The sequence below is a fragment of the Arachis hypogaea genome, chromosome 19 (genome assembly GCF_003086295.3).
Source record: "Arachis hypogaea cultivar Tifrunner chromosome 19, arahy.Tifrunner.gnm2.J5K5, whole genome shotgun sequence".
Classification (NCBI taxonomy): domain Eukaryota; kingdom Viridiplantae; phylum Streptophyta; class Magnoliopsida; order Fabales; family Fabaceae; genus Arachis; species Arachis hypogaea.
The window spans coordinates 29027387-29037992 of record NC_092054.1 but is presented as its reverse complement, the minus strand read 5'-3'; the positions used below and the strand labels follow the sequence as shown (position 1 = coordinate 29037992).

Below are 10606 nucleotides of genomic sequence, written 5' to 3'. Positions count from 1 at the left end.
TTCGTTGTGAAAGACCTATTTTACTGGATATTTCATGGGTAGAGCCAAAGAGTGTGAACTGTACAAGTTAATAATATGAATGAAATCCGGGAAGGGGCTCCGGTGTATAGAGAGGATCTCGCCGTTTAAAAAGTAATCATAGAAACGATGGAACCCACCATTTCTTTATCTATTTCTATTTTATTTACTATGTTTTTTCTCAATTCAATACACTTTCATATGGATAGGTTAAACGCTTTTAAATAAAAAGCAAAAAATGGTGGTCAGGAAGGTTATAGTAGCAAAAGCCATTGAAATTCTTACTTTATACATTGGAAGAATCCATTTTTGTTATTAATAGACTGGGCAGGAAAAAAGAATAACTGAAAGAAAAAAATCGAATTGTTATTCATCAAAGTATCATTTACTCAATGACCAGAATTAAACGAGGATATATAGCTCGGAAACGTAGGACACAAATTCGTTTATTTACATCAAGCTTTCGGGGGGCTCATTCAAGACTTACTCGAACTATTAGTCAACAGAAAATCAAAGCGTTGGTTTCGGCTAATAGGGATAGAGATAGGAAAAAAAGAGGGTTTCGCGGTTTGTGGATCCATCGAATAAATGCAATAATTGGTAAGAATAAAAAAAAACAATACAATAGGTATAGTAATTTATTGTATAATATGTACAAGGGGCAATTGCTTCTTAATCGTAAAATAGTAGCACAAATGGGTATCTTAAAGGGGAATTGCCTTCTTATGATTGCCAACGAAATCATAACATAAAATAAGAATTCCCCGGAGAATGAACTCCGGGAAGGTAGTAGAGTAGGGATTTGTATGATAAAATAGAATTCATATGATAAAGTCATCAAAATGAACAAGCACGGCTCAATAAAAAAAAGATTGATTCTTCGTTATAGATTATCTTTTTTCTTACAAGACAACAATCAAAATTTGATTGTCATAGTTTTCGTTTTCGAACAAAACATCAATCCACATTTGATTTGTGTTTCAATTCCAATTTGAATTCACTTGAACAATAACTCTAATTTTTTTTTTTAACCGGTAGTAGTAGTTCTAGCGGTTGACTCAATTTTTTCAAATTTTTTTTCATTATTAAGAATCTTTTTTTCATTATTAAGAAAGGGTAACGAAGATAAAATACGAGCTTGTTTTATAGCAATCGTAATTAATCGTTGTTGTTTTAAGGTCAATCTATTCACCCGTCTAGATAATATTTTTCCTTGTTCACTAATAAATCGACTAATTAAACTCATGTTTTTATAATCAATTCGATCCCCCGATTGGATCGGGGGCAAACGCCTACGAAAAGATCGTTTGGGTTTAAGAAAGAGTCGCTTAGATTTATCCATGATTTGTTTATTCCTATCCCGAGAATTCTATTTCTTAACAAAAGGGTTTTTTTATGTATACTTATACAATGAAATTTATTTTATCTATTATGTTATATATAATCTAAATTAGATTATATATAAATTAGAAAATGCATCTATATAAATATTAGAATATGTATCATTCTTCATATTCTTTGTTTGGCAAGGTGACACACAAACAATCCTTTTTTCTATTTCTTTATCTCTGCTTTCTATTTCTTTATCTCTGCATGAATCGTATGTTTGCAACAACAAGAACAGAATTTTCTTAATTCTAATCGACTGGGCGTATTGTGTCGATTCTTTTGAGTAATATATCTGGAAATACCCGTCGATTCCTTATTAACACTCTTTTGAGCACAACAGGTACATTCCAAAATAACCCTTACTCGGATATCTTTACCCTTGGCCATGAACCTCCTTTTCTTTTGATTTTGGATTCACTTATCTATCTATTTTTGTATTCGACGAAGAAAGGAATGACAAAGAAATAAAAGTTGATAATTCTAAATCCAATTTCGTTTCAATTAATATATTACCGGAAAATTGAGGTAATACAAACAAAACAAGGATTTCAAACAATTTTTCGAATCGCAGTACAGTATTTTGGTTTTCATTTAAGTATCTTAAATGATATTGTTGCCGCCAACCTAACTATTCTATTTCCATTTCCGGTCTTACTCTCTTAATATTAAGAATGGAATTGAATTATTCATTCAATTCCATTGAAGCCTGTACCAGATTTCGAGTTTCGCGAAGGACAAATCCACCTTTTCTTTTATTCTTTCTCTTTTCTAACTTATTCTATTCGATTCGAATTCTAAAAAAAAATAGGAGGAATTTTTGATATTTTTTTCGATTTCGAATCCTCTTCACCGCTTCCTGCGACAGTAACTATAATTAAAAAAAGGGGAATATCAATGCATCCGGAAAAAAACGATTGATTTCGATCAATAGACCCGCTAAAGCTCCGAACCATAGAGTACTTACCACTGGTGCCACGGAGAGATATGTTTTAAGATCTTGCATTTTTAATCCTCCTTTTTTCTTTATTTCAATTTCTAATACATAATTTTATATAAGACTATAAAAAAATAGTTATTTTGTTAATAACCACTTGGATTTTCTGCCGAATTCTTAATTCAAATTTGAAATGTACAACGATTCATTCGATAGCTTTTTTGTTTTCTAATAAAAAGGGGTCTATTTCTGCCCGAACATTCCATAAAAATGAAATAGATTTCCATGTTAGGAAAATTTTCTATTTATTATTATTTAAATTATTTATTAACTTAAGAAGTCTTTCTTTGATTATTATATTAAAATTTTTCTGATTAGAATATAAGAATTTTTATATTCTTAATTATATTATATATTATTTATATTATATAATATATATACAACGGAGAAAATGTGGAAAACAAGACAAAGATTCTTTACAATGACACAGGAAACCAATTGAAAGGGATGTAGCGCAGCTTGGTAGCGCGTTTGTTTTGGGTACAAAATGTCACGGGTTCAAATCCTGTCATCCCTATCTCGAACTAATACTTATCGTAGGAGAAGTAACAAGGGATCAATTGAGACCGATTCAAATTGGAGATACATATATATCAATATTTATATATAGTATATGGTATATGCAAGCAAGATGTATTGGGGTCACTTAAAATTTAATAATATTTTATTAATATAATATTATTATGTTATTAAAAAAAAATAAATAATAAGCGCTCTTAGTTCAGTTCGGTAGAACGTGGGTCTCCAAAACCCGATGTCGTAGGTTCAAATCCTACAGAGCGTGATTCCATTCTTGTTATATTGAGAATGACAATGAAATAATTAAACAGTAGTTTAAAGGCTGAATTTGACCTCCTGGGGATTGTGGTTAAAACAAAGAAAAGAAATAGGAGGTCAATAAACATCACTAAACAAACGAGATGTTAATTAATCAAAGGTCCAATTGATCACCACGTCGGTATTGTAAATATGCAGTTAGGAATAATCCAGCCAAAGTAATAGGGATTAGTCCTAACACAATTCCAAATAGAAAAACTTCAATCATTCTTTTTTGTTTGAAAGGGAAGGAAAAGGGGAGGTAATATATATCCTTTATACTTAAACTAAATATTAATTAATCTGTATTGACCACGAATCTCAATGATCAAGCAGAATTGGAAATTAACATGATAAAGAACTCAAGAATATCTAGTAGTATTAGAAAATCTCTAATTCAATTCCAATTTGAAAATCAAATAAGTCGTATCTTACTCAGACTGATAAAAAGAGCTGAGGTTATGCTAAAAGCCGCTAGTAGAAAACCGAAATAACTAGTTATAGTGGGCATAAATAAACTAAATGAAATAAGTTCTTTTTATACGTATGTTTACAAAGCACTTCCCTAAGTTTCCAAGGAAATACAATCGAATAGGAGAAGAAGAAAAAGATACCATTTGAGAAATACAATTGAGATTTGTGGATTTATCAATCATTATAGACAAACAAAAATAGAGTGACATCGGTAAGAAATCAATTCATCACCTATGACAACTATCCATCCTATGGTTCAAAATCAACAGATTTTTTGAGCAACTCGTAAGTTGAGTAAAATAATCCAAAAAGAATTTCAAATTATTTTTTATTTCTAGTTTCTAGAATATTTATATTTCTTCTTTCTATTCTAAAATAGAATATTTATTCAGTTCTATTTCGAAATATTTAATAATTTAAAATAAAGAATTAAAAAAAGATATTAATAAAATAATTAAAATTATAATAATAAAAAAGAACTTTGTTGTTTAACTTAATTCTTGAATTTCTATGGAAAAAAATCGGAAAAATCGGGCCCCCTCTTTTTTATTGTATGTAATTTGTTCGATTTTTTTATTTAAAACAAAAAACGAGTTACCTTAGAATGCCCTTTCACTTTTTTATCATTAGATTTAGTCGTGGATTCCATTCCTTTACTATACTACAACAGAAGAAAAAGGATATGAGATCCCATCCCTCAAACTCGGGTTCCGCAGTTTTTTTGTCTTTCCATATCTTATTTAAAAAGAAAACTCTATCAACCACGAAAGAGTCTTTTTTTTCTGTCATCAAATATATATATATTCAAAAAGAATATAATAACTAGGAGCCTTGAAAAACAAACAGGTGAAACAAAAATCGCGAAAATAAAAGCACAACACTCAGGAAACGGGATTAGTTGCGCGTGAAGAAACCTAATGATCATAGATATAAATAAACAAAAGTGAGAATAGAGAGTCAAGGATACAAAATAACTAGCTCCTAACTCAGCCTGTAAAGCCAAGGCTAGCCGGAGAGTATTTACACATATATATACAAATCCCAAACCCAAATACATTGCCAAAACCCTAACTCTCCATAAACCTCTAAGAGGATCAAAATAAACAAGTCATTCGGAGAAAAAAGCTAAGTATATATACATATGAACTATATAGCAAAAAGGAACCCAGAAACCACTCCGCTTTAGAAGTCCAGACGCCTAGCGAGGAGCCTCTCAACCTGCATCTGAAAAACAACAACACAGTATAAGGTGAGAACCAGAGGTTCTCAGCATGGTAAAGGTGCCATGCACATAATATATAAGGTCCTGGGAATGCCAGAGGCAATCCTAGAATGCTGACACTCAGATTATAAAGCTTAAGTTACTAAATAGAAACCATAAAAGGGGTAGGTGTCTAGGAAATTCTAAACTCAACTTAAACTTAACCTTAACACTAAACCTTTTCACCTTTCCTCCGTTCCTCCATCTCCAGTGAGTTTGCAAAGACAGACAAACAGACAATTGCAAACAGAGGTAGAAAACAAGTAGTGCAAGTAACAATTATCACAATTAACATAATATATACAGTTAGGCATTCTCAAATAAGGCATAACAAACAAACAAACAAAATACATATGATGTATGCCTATCCTATGGCTGATGAGGCTCATCTATCGGTTATCAAGCCAATCCGACAAGTCCAAAACCCTTGGACTGTCCCCGTCACGCATTCCCATGAGTCTATGCATAGCTTTTTCTCATTTCATTCGTAAATCATGCATTCATATATAATTTTACTCAATGGGGAATAATCATTCCCAGGAATTTATACATGCCCGGTCACTCTTACGACGTAGGGTCAACAGAGTATCGAGTCTCAACTTGGAACACATGGTGGCAAGCCATGTATGTATGCTGGAAAGAATTAAATGCATGCGTGTGGCTCCTGTATGTGTACGCAACACACCTTTTTCTTAGGTGCTATGCGTACGCATGCACATGTATGCGTATGCATAGGTACTAAACAGAATGTAATCAATGCATGTAAGGGTGTATGCATACGCATGCAAGGCTTTTTAGCCAAAAATTTTGCTAAGACTGAAATCTGCAGAATTTCAATTTAAAACCTCAAACTTCCGACGGGCATAACTTTTCCGTTTTAAATAATTTTTCTTCCGTTCTTCGAATGGTGTAAATTTTACAGACTTAATTTTTGTATAAAATAAGTTTGAAATAATTTGGGGGTCTGGAAGCCGAGTTATGGCTTGCCAAATTTTGGCCAAAACCCAAATTTTTTTTTTTATAAAACTTCAAAACCTCCATTTTCCATCAAATGACCTTTCAAAATCAACCTATAACATGAAATTTTAGCTCCAACTCATACAATATCATAACAACATCACTCCACATTCAATCACCACCCATCAAACTCCAATTTAACAATTCTAGTAATTTCTAGTACATTAATTTCATTCCTACAACAACATAATCATCCATACAAGACCATTACCATCAACATGGCAATCCTCATTAACACATCATTCATACATTCGTTATTTCATATCCAATATCAACAACAATCAACTCCTAGCTTAATTCACAATTATTCTCAAGGCACTAAACAATCTAACATACATATGCATTCAAATCCTATCCTATGGTCATCTAGCATAAGTTTTCACAGAATATTATATATTAGATACGTGAAACCTAAACCATACCTTGGCCAATTTCTGCGTATACCCTGAAACACCACCAAGGCACCAAAAGTAACCCTCAAGGTTCAAAATCTCCAAGGCAAGACCTCCCAATCTCTACCAAGCCGCCAATGTACTCAATCAACTTCAATATATACATATACAAGCCTAATTCACATATATCATACCCAAATTCAATACCCAATATACAAAATTAAAGAATTAACTAGGGTTGATGATTCTCACCTTATCCAAGGATCACACAAGCAAGAGTGAATATTTTCTTCAAGTTAATTTGAGCCTAAACATCAAGACATAGAATTTCAATAACCAAAGCCCCAAATTTTCGAAAATTCAAGAGAATAAGAGGCTGATATGAGAGATGAGCCTTACCTATAAAATTGTTTTAGTAGAATTGTAGAACTCGACGCGGCGGTCGCGTAGCCACAAACGGTGCGGTGATCGGAGTTCGGAGTGAGAAGTTATAGTGGTTTGATCACAAGGTTAGGATTATGTTCTTCTTCCCTTCTCCAAGAGTGTTTCCACCGTGAATGAAATGAGGGAGGAAGGAAGGAAAGCTGTGTGTGCTTGTGTATTGTTGGGCTAGAATTGGGCCTTGGCCCATTTTGGCCCGGTTTATCTGTTTCGACCTGTTCGGCCTAATTTTGGGCTAAATTCTTTGAAATTTGTATCAAAATTATTGTTTTAATGAACTCTATCCTAATTTAATATAATATTCATATTTTTAATTTTCTTTATTAAAATTTAATTTATTGACTAATTATTTACTAATTTAGCGGAATTTACACAATATATTCTGTACATATATTTTATTTTATTGTAAAGTAACATTATTATTGTTAATTTAAACATTATTATTATTATTGTTAATTTAAATATTATTATTATTCACCAATGTTATTATTACTATTGTAGTTATAATTATTTACTATTATAATTCTTAGGCCCTAAACACTAAAATCCTAAACCTTAACGAGTAAACATTAAATCCTTAATCCTAAACCCTAAACAAACCCTAAAGAGTAAACACTAAGCCCTAAACCATTAATACTAAAGAGTAGACAATAAACCCTAAACCCTACGAGAAAACACTAAACCCTAAATCTCAAACCCTAAATCTTACACCCAAACCCAAACCATAATCGAGTATAAAGCTAAAGCTTCATTATAGATGTTAATTCCCCTAACCCTAAACCTTACATAGGTCAATATATTCTGTAGTTATATTTTATTTTATTATAATTTAAATAATACTATTGTTAATTTAAATATTATTATTATTATTATTATTATGGTAAATTGTTTACGTTATCAAAATTCAGATTAATGTAGGAGTTACTGTTAATTATAGTGACACAATCTATTTCATTCAGTAGTTATTAATTATATCATAATTGGTGTTTAACCATTTATTTGAAACAACGCTAGGATAGAATTCACCGTGTTATTATTGTTGTTGTTGTTGTTTTTTTTGTTTTTAATGTTTTCATGACTAACGCTTTTTCTCAGTATTTCACAAAATGAGAAACACCAGAACGAAAAAATTGTTTAATCTATTTACTCTATTACAGTTGTTTATATAGATTAGTCATAGCTTTACTTTTTCTTTTAATTTAAATTAGTGTTGATAGAAAATTTTAATTATTATACTCAATCCACTGCGCTTAGGACTGTCTGAACTATATGGTGAGTTTCATCCTGTCTGCTTAGACCTTTTTTTTTTTCGATCAAAGGGAGCCCATATAAACCAAAACAAAAAAACAACCACATCCAACTATTTTGACCTAAGTCTACAACGCAGAGTTAAAAAGGCAATGCAATGGAGGGAGTCTGTATACACTTGCCCCCCTTTCAACTACCTGTCTTTATCCACAATCTCCATCACCCAAAGAAGTATGCTTCAACGCTTTGCCTCCCACTAAGAAGTCTTTTAGATTCTCCCTTATTACGCTATTTTGCAGCTCTACCACCTACGATTGATTAGGTAACCCATGCCGCTTCATTCGTCCAATATCTCATAATCGTTGTGTTCTTCTCGTCTCCACGTCCATTTCATAGAGAATTGAAATAACAAAATCCTATACGACGTCTAATGGCTCCTTCTTAGTTTTTTTTTTCCATCAACAATAGCCATTTTTAGTTGCATGTTTGTTTGTATTCTTTCTATCTTTTTTACACTTCCAGCAAACTCTAATTGCACTGTTTCAAAGATTAAACGGATCTCTCCTTCCTTCTTTTTGTTATGACATTAGTAAACTCGAATTGTACTGTTTGAAAAAATAAAACGGGAACTCTCCTTCCTTATTTTTGTTACACTTTTAGTAGACTTTGAATTCCATTCTCATGCTTTTTGTATTAGGCGCACATGTCTTTCTCCAAAGGTAAGCAACCAGCAACAAGTGGTCAAAGTCACCACCAAGAAGACTGTCTATGTTTTTTAAAGCAAGAAATCAGGCCAAGCTTCTTCAAACTGGTAAGCCACAATCCCAAACCCTAATCTTCTCCAAAACTACTTTGGTATGACTTGCTAAGCTCTTTCACAACAAAATTAGATTTTCTTACAATGCTCAATATCTTAACCACAGTTGTACGCTGTTGAACAGTCCCTTCCAATCACTCCAGATGTGCTGCTGAACCAGAACACCTACATTAACCTAGTGGTCCCTAATGGAAGGGGTGTCCATATTCAGTGCCACTAGATACTATAAGAAGATGGAAACATCACATTGGCACGAGGTTAGTCACAGTTCTACCGAATGTACTAAATCACTCAAGACTCCATTCTCTTTTTCAAACACAAAGACAACTCTGATTTACAAGTCCATATCTTTGATTTTGATGGACTCGAAAATACCTACCAGTCCCACCAGTTAGAAGGACAACCCTCTGAAACTAAAGGCAAGTTCAAGGGTACCAAATGTATCAACAATCTTTCATCCGAGAGGGCTAAAGTCGTTGCCACAAAATTCAACACCAAATAGACCTAACTGCCCCATATTGTGCTCACACTTGTTTGTAAGTCAAACTAACTACAACTTGTTCTTTATTTAATACTAATTTTATACATTGTATGCTTATACTAATTTATATTTATATATGTGCTTTCTGCTTTACTATCTATCTATTAATAATTTGTTCTTATGTTGCAATCAACCAAACGTGTCGCATCTGAGCCATTTCACTAGTTAGAAGCACCCAATCTAATTTGCACACAACCACATTGAGGTTACAACATGCTACACCGATACAGTGGAAAAAGAAATAGCAGTTTTAGGGTAATTTTTTGGAAGGTGGTTAGATTTTGTTCGCTTGTGCAACTTCAAGCCCGAACATGTTAGGGTGTTCAAGGTTGTCAACCGTGAACTGGTGACAATCTTTGCCGTCCGAACCTTCTAGGAAGCTAGAAGCTAGTGAATATCTACATTCTTTTCATACTTTATAAGACTCACAACATGTGGGTTATACTGTTATATAAGTTCGACATTGCTACTCATATACTACATTAAGTTTTTTGGAAAGCTATCTCACTGGTTACAGGTGATTTATTTTCTCCTGTCTATGGCTATTACAGCCTAAATTACTAAGAAAATATGCTTTATAAAACTTACCAGCATAATGTGGTCCATCTTCTATTCCCTTCTTCTATGATTACACTAGTTAATCGTACCAAATAAGTTACATAATACCAGCCTTACGCACTAGATACATGCGATTATGCTTTATCAATCTGTTGCACCACTTCCTTAACAAAAATTGCAACTACCTAAGTTATTATTATCTGTCTACACTATTATCTAACATGACTACTATATCTTACTCACATATTAACGTTAATTTTGCAGAACATAAAATGATTGTCACATTTTATATAACCAAATTTAGAGCTAATTTTCACGGCACAAACGTATATTTTTTTTATCATAACACAAACGTATATTTGCACATTTTGTTATCAAAATTGATTTTTTTTAACACTATCCAAATCTCATTTAACAACGACTGCTTATCCTTTTAGAATGGCCTAGCAAATTAGCCCATAGCAACTACATTTTTTTTGTACCTGTAAATGAATATTTTTTGTTTATCTCTCTTGCAAAAAATCGACCATGTTCACGATACTCCAATAAAGCACGTTATGCTCCAATAAAGCCTAATAATGATTTTGTCACATTTGTCAATAACCTAATGCTTTATTATTAAGCTAATAGAGACCGGACT

The 10606-nt window shown here is 32.4% G+C and overlaps 2 long non-coding RNA genes and 2 other non-coding genes across 4 annotated transcripts; 3 read left to right on the top strand and 1 right to left on the bottom strand.

The window, feature by feature from the left end:
- The first annotated feature begins 2844 nt into the window (after positions 1-2844).
- TRNAP-UGG (transfer RNA proline (anticodon UGG)) lies at positions 2845-2918 on the top strand. Its single transcript has one exon. It is a non-coding gene; the product is annotated as a tRNA-Pro (tRNA).
- Positions 2919-3111: 193 nt separating this feature from the next.
- Positions 3112-3185, top strand: TRNAW-CCA (transfer RNA tryptophan (anticodon CCA)). Its single transcript has one exon. It is a non-coding gene; the product is annotated as a tRNA-Trp (tRNA).
- Positions 3186-4589: 1404 nt separating this feature from the next.
- LOC112775379 (uncharacterized) lies at positions 4590-6932 on the bottom strand. Its single transcript, XR_003189534.2, has 4 exons — positions 6761-6932; positions 6614-6668; positions 6392-6535; positions 4590-4915 (listed from the first exon to the last, which is right to left on the bottom strand). It is a non-coding gene; the product is annotated as an uncharacterized lncRNA (long non-coding RNA).
- Positions 6933-8223: 1291 nt separating this feature from the next.
- On the top strand, positions 8224-10450 carry LOC112776894 (uncharacterized). Its single transcript, XR_003190224.3, has 4 exons — positions 8224-8372; positions 8748-8861; positions 8974-9124; positions 9250-10450. It is a non-coding gene; the product is annotated as an uncharacterized lncRNA (long non-coding RNA).
- The last annotated feature ends 156 nt before the right edge of the window (positions 10451-10606 follow it).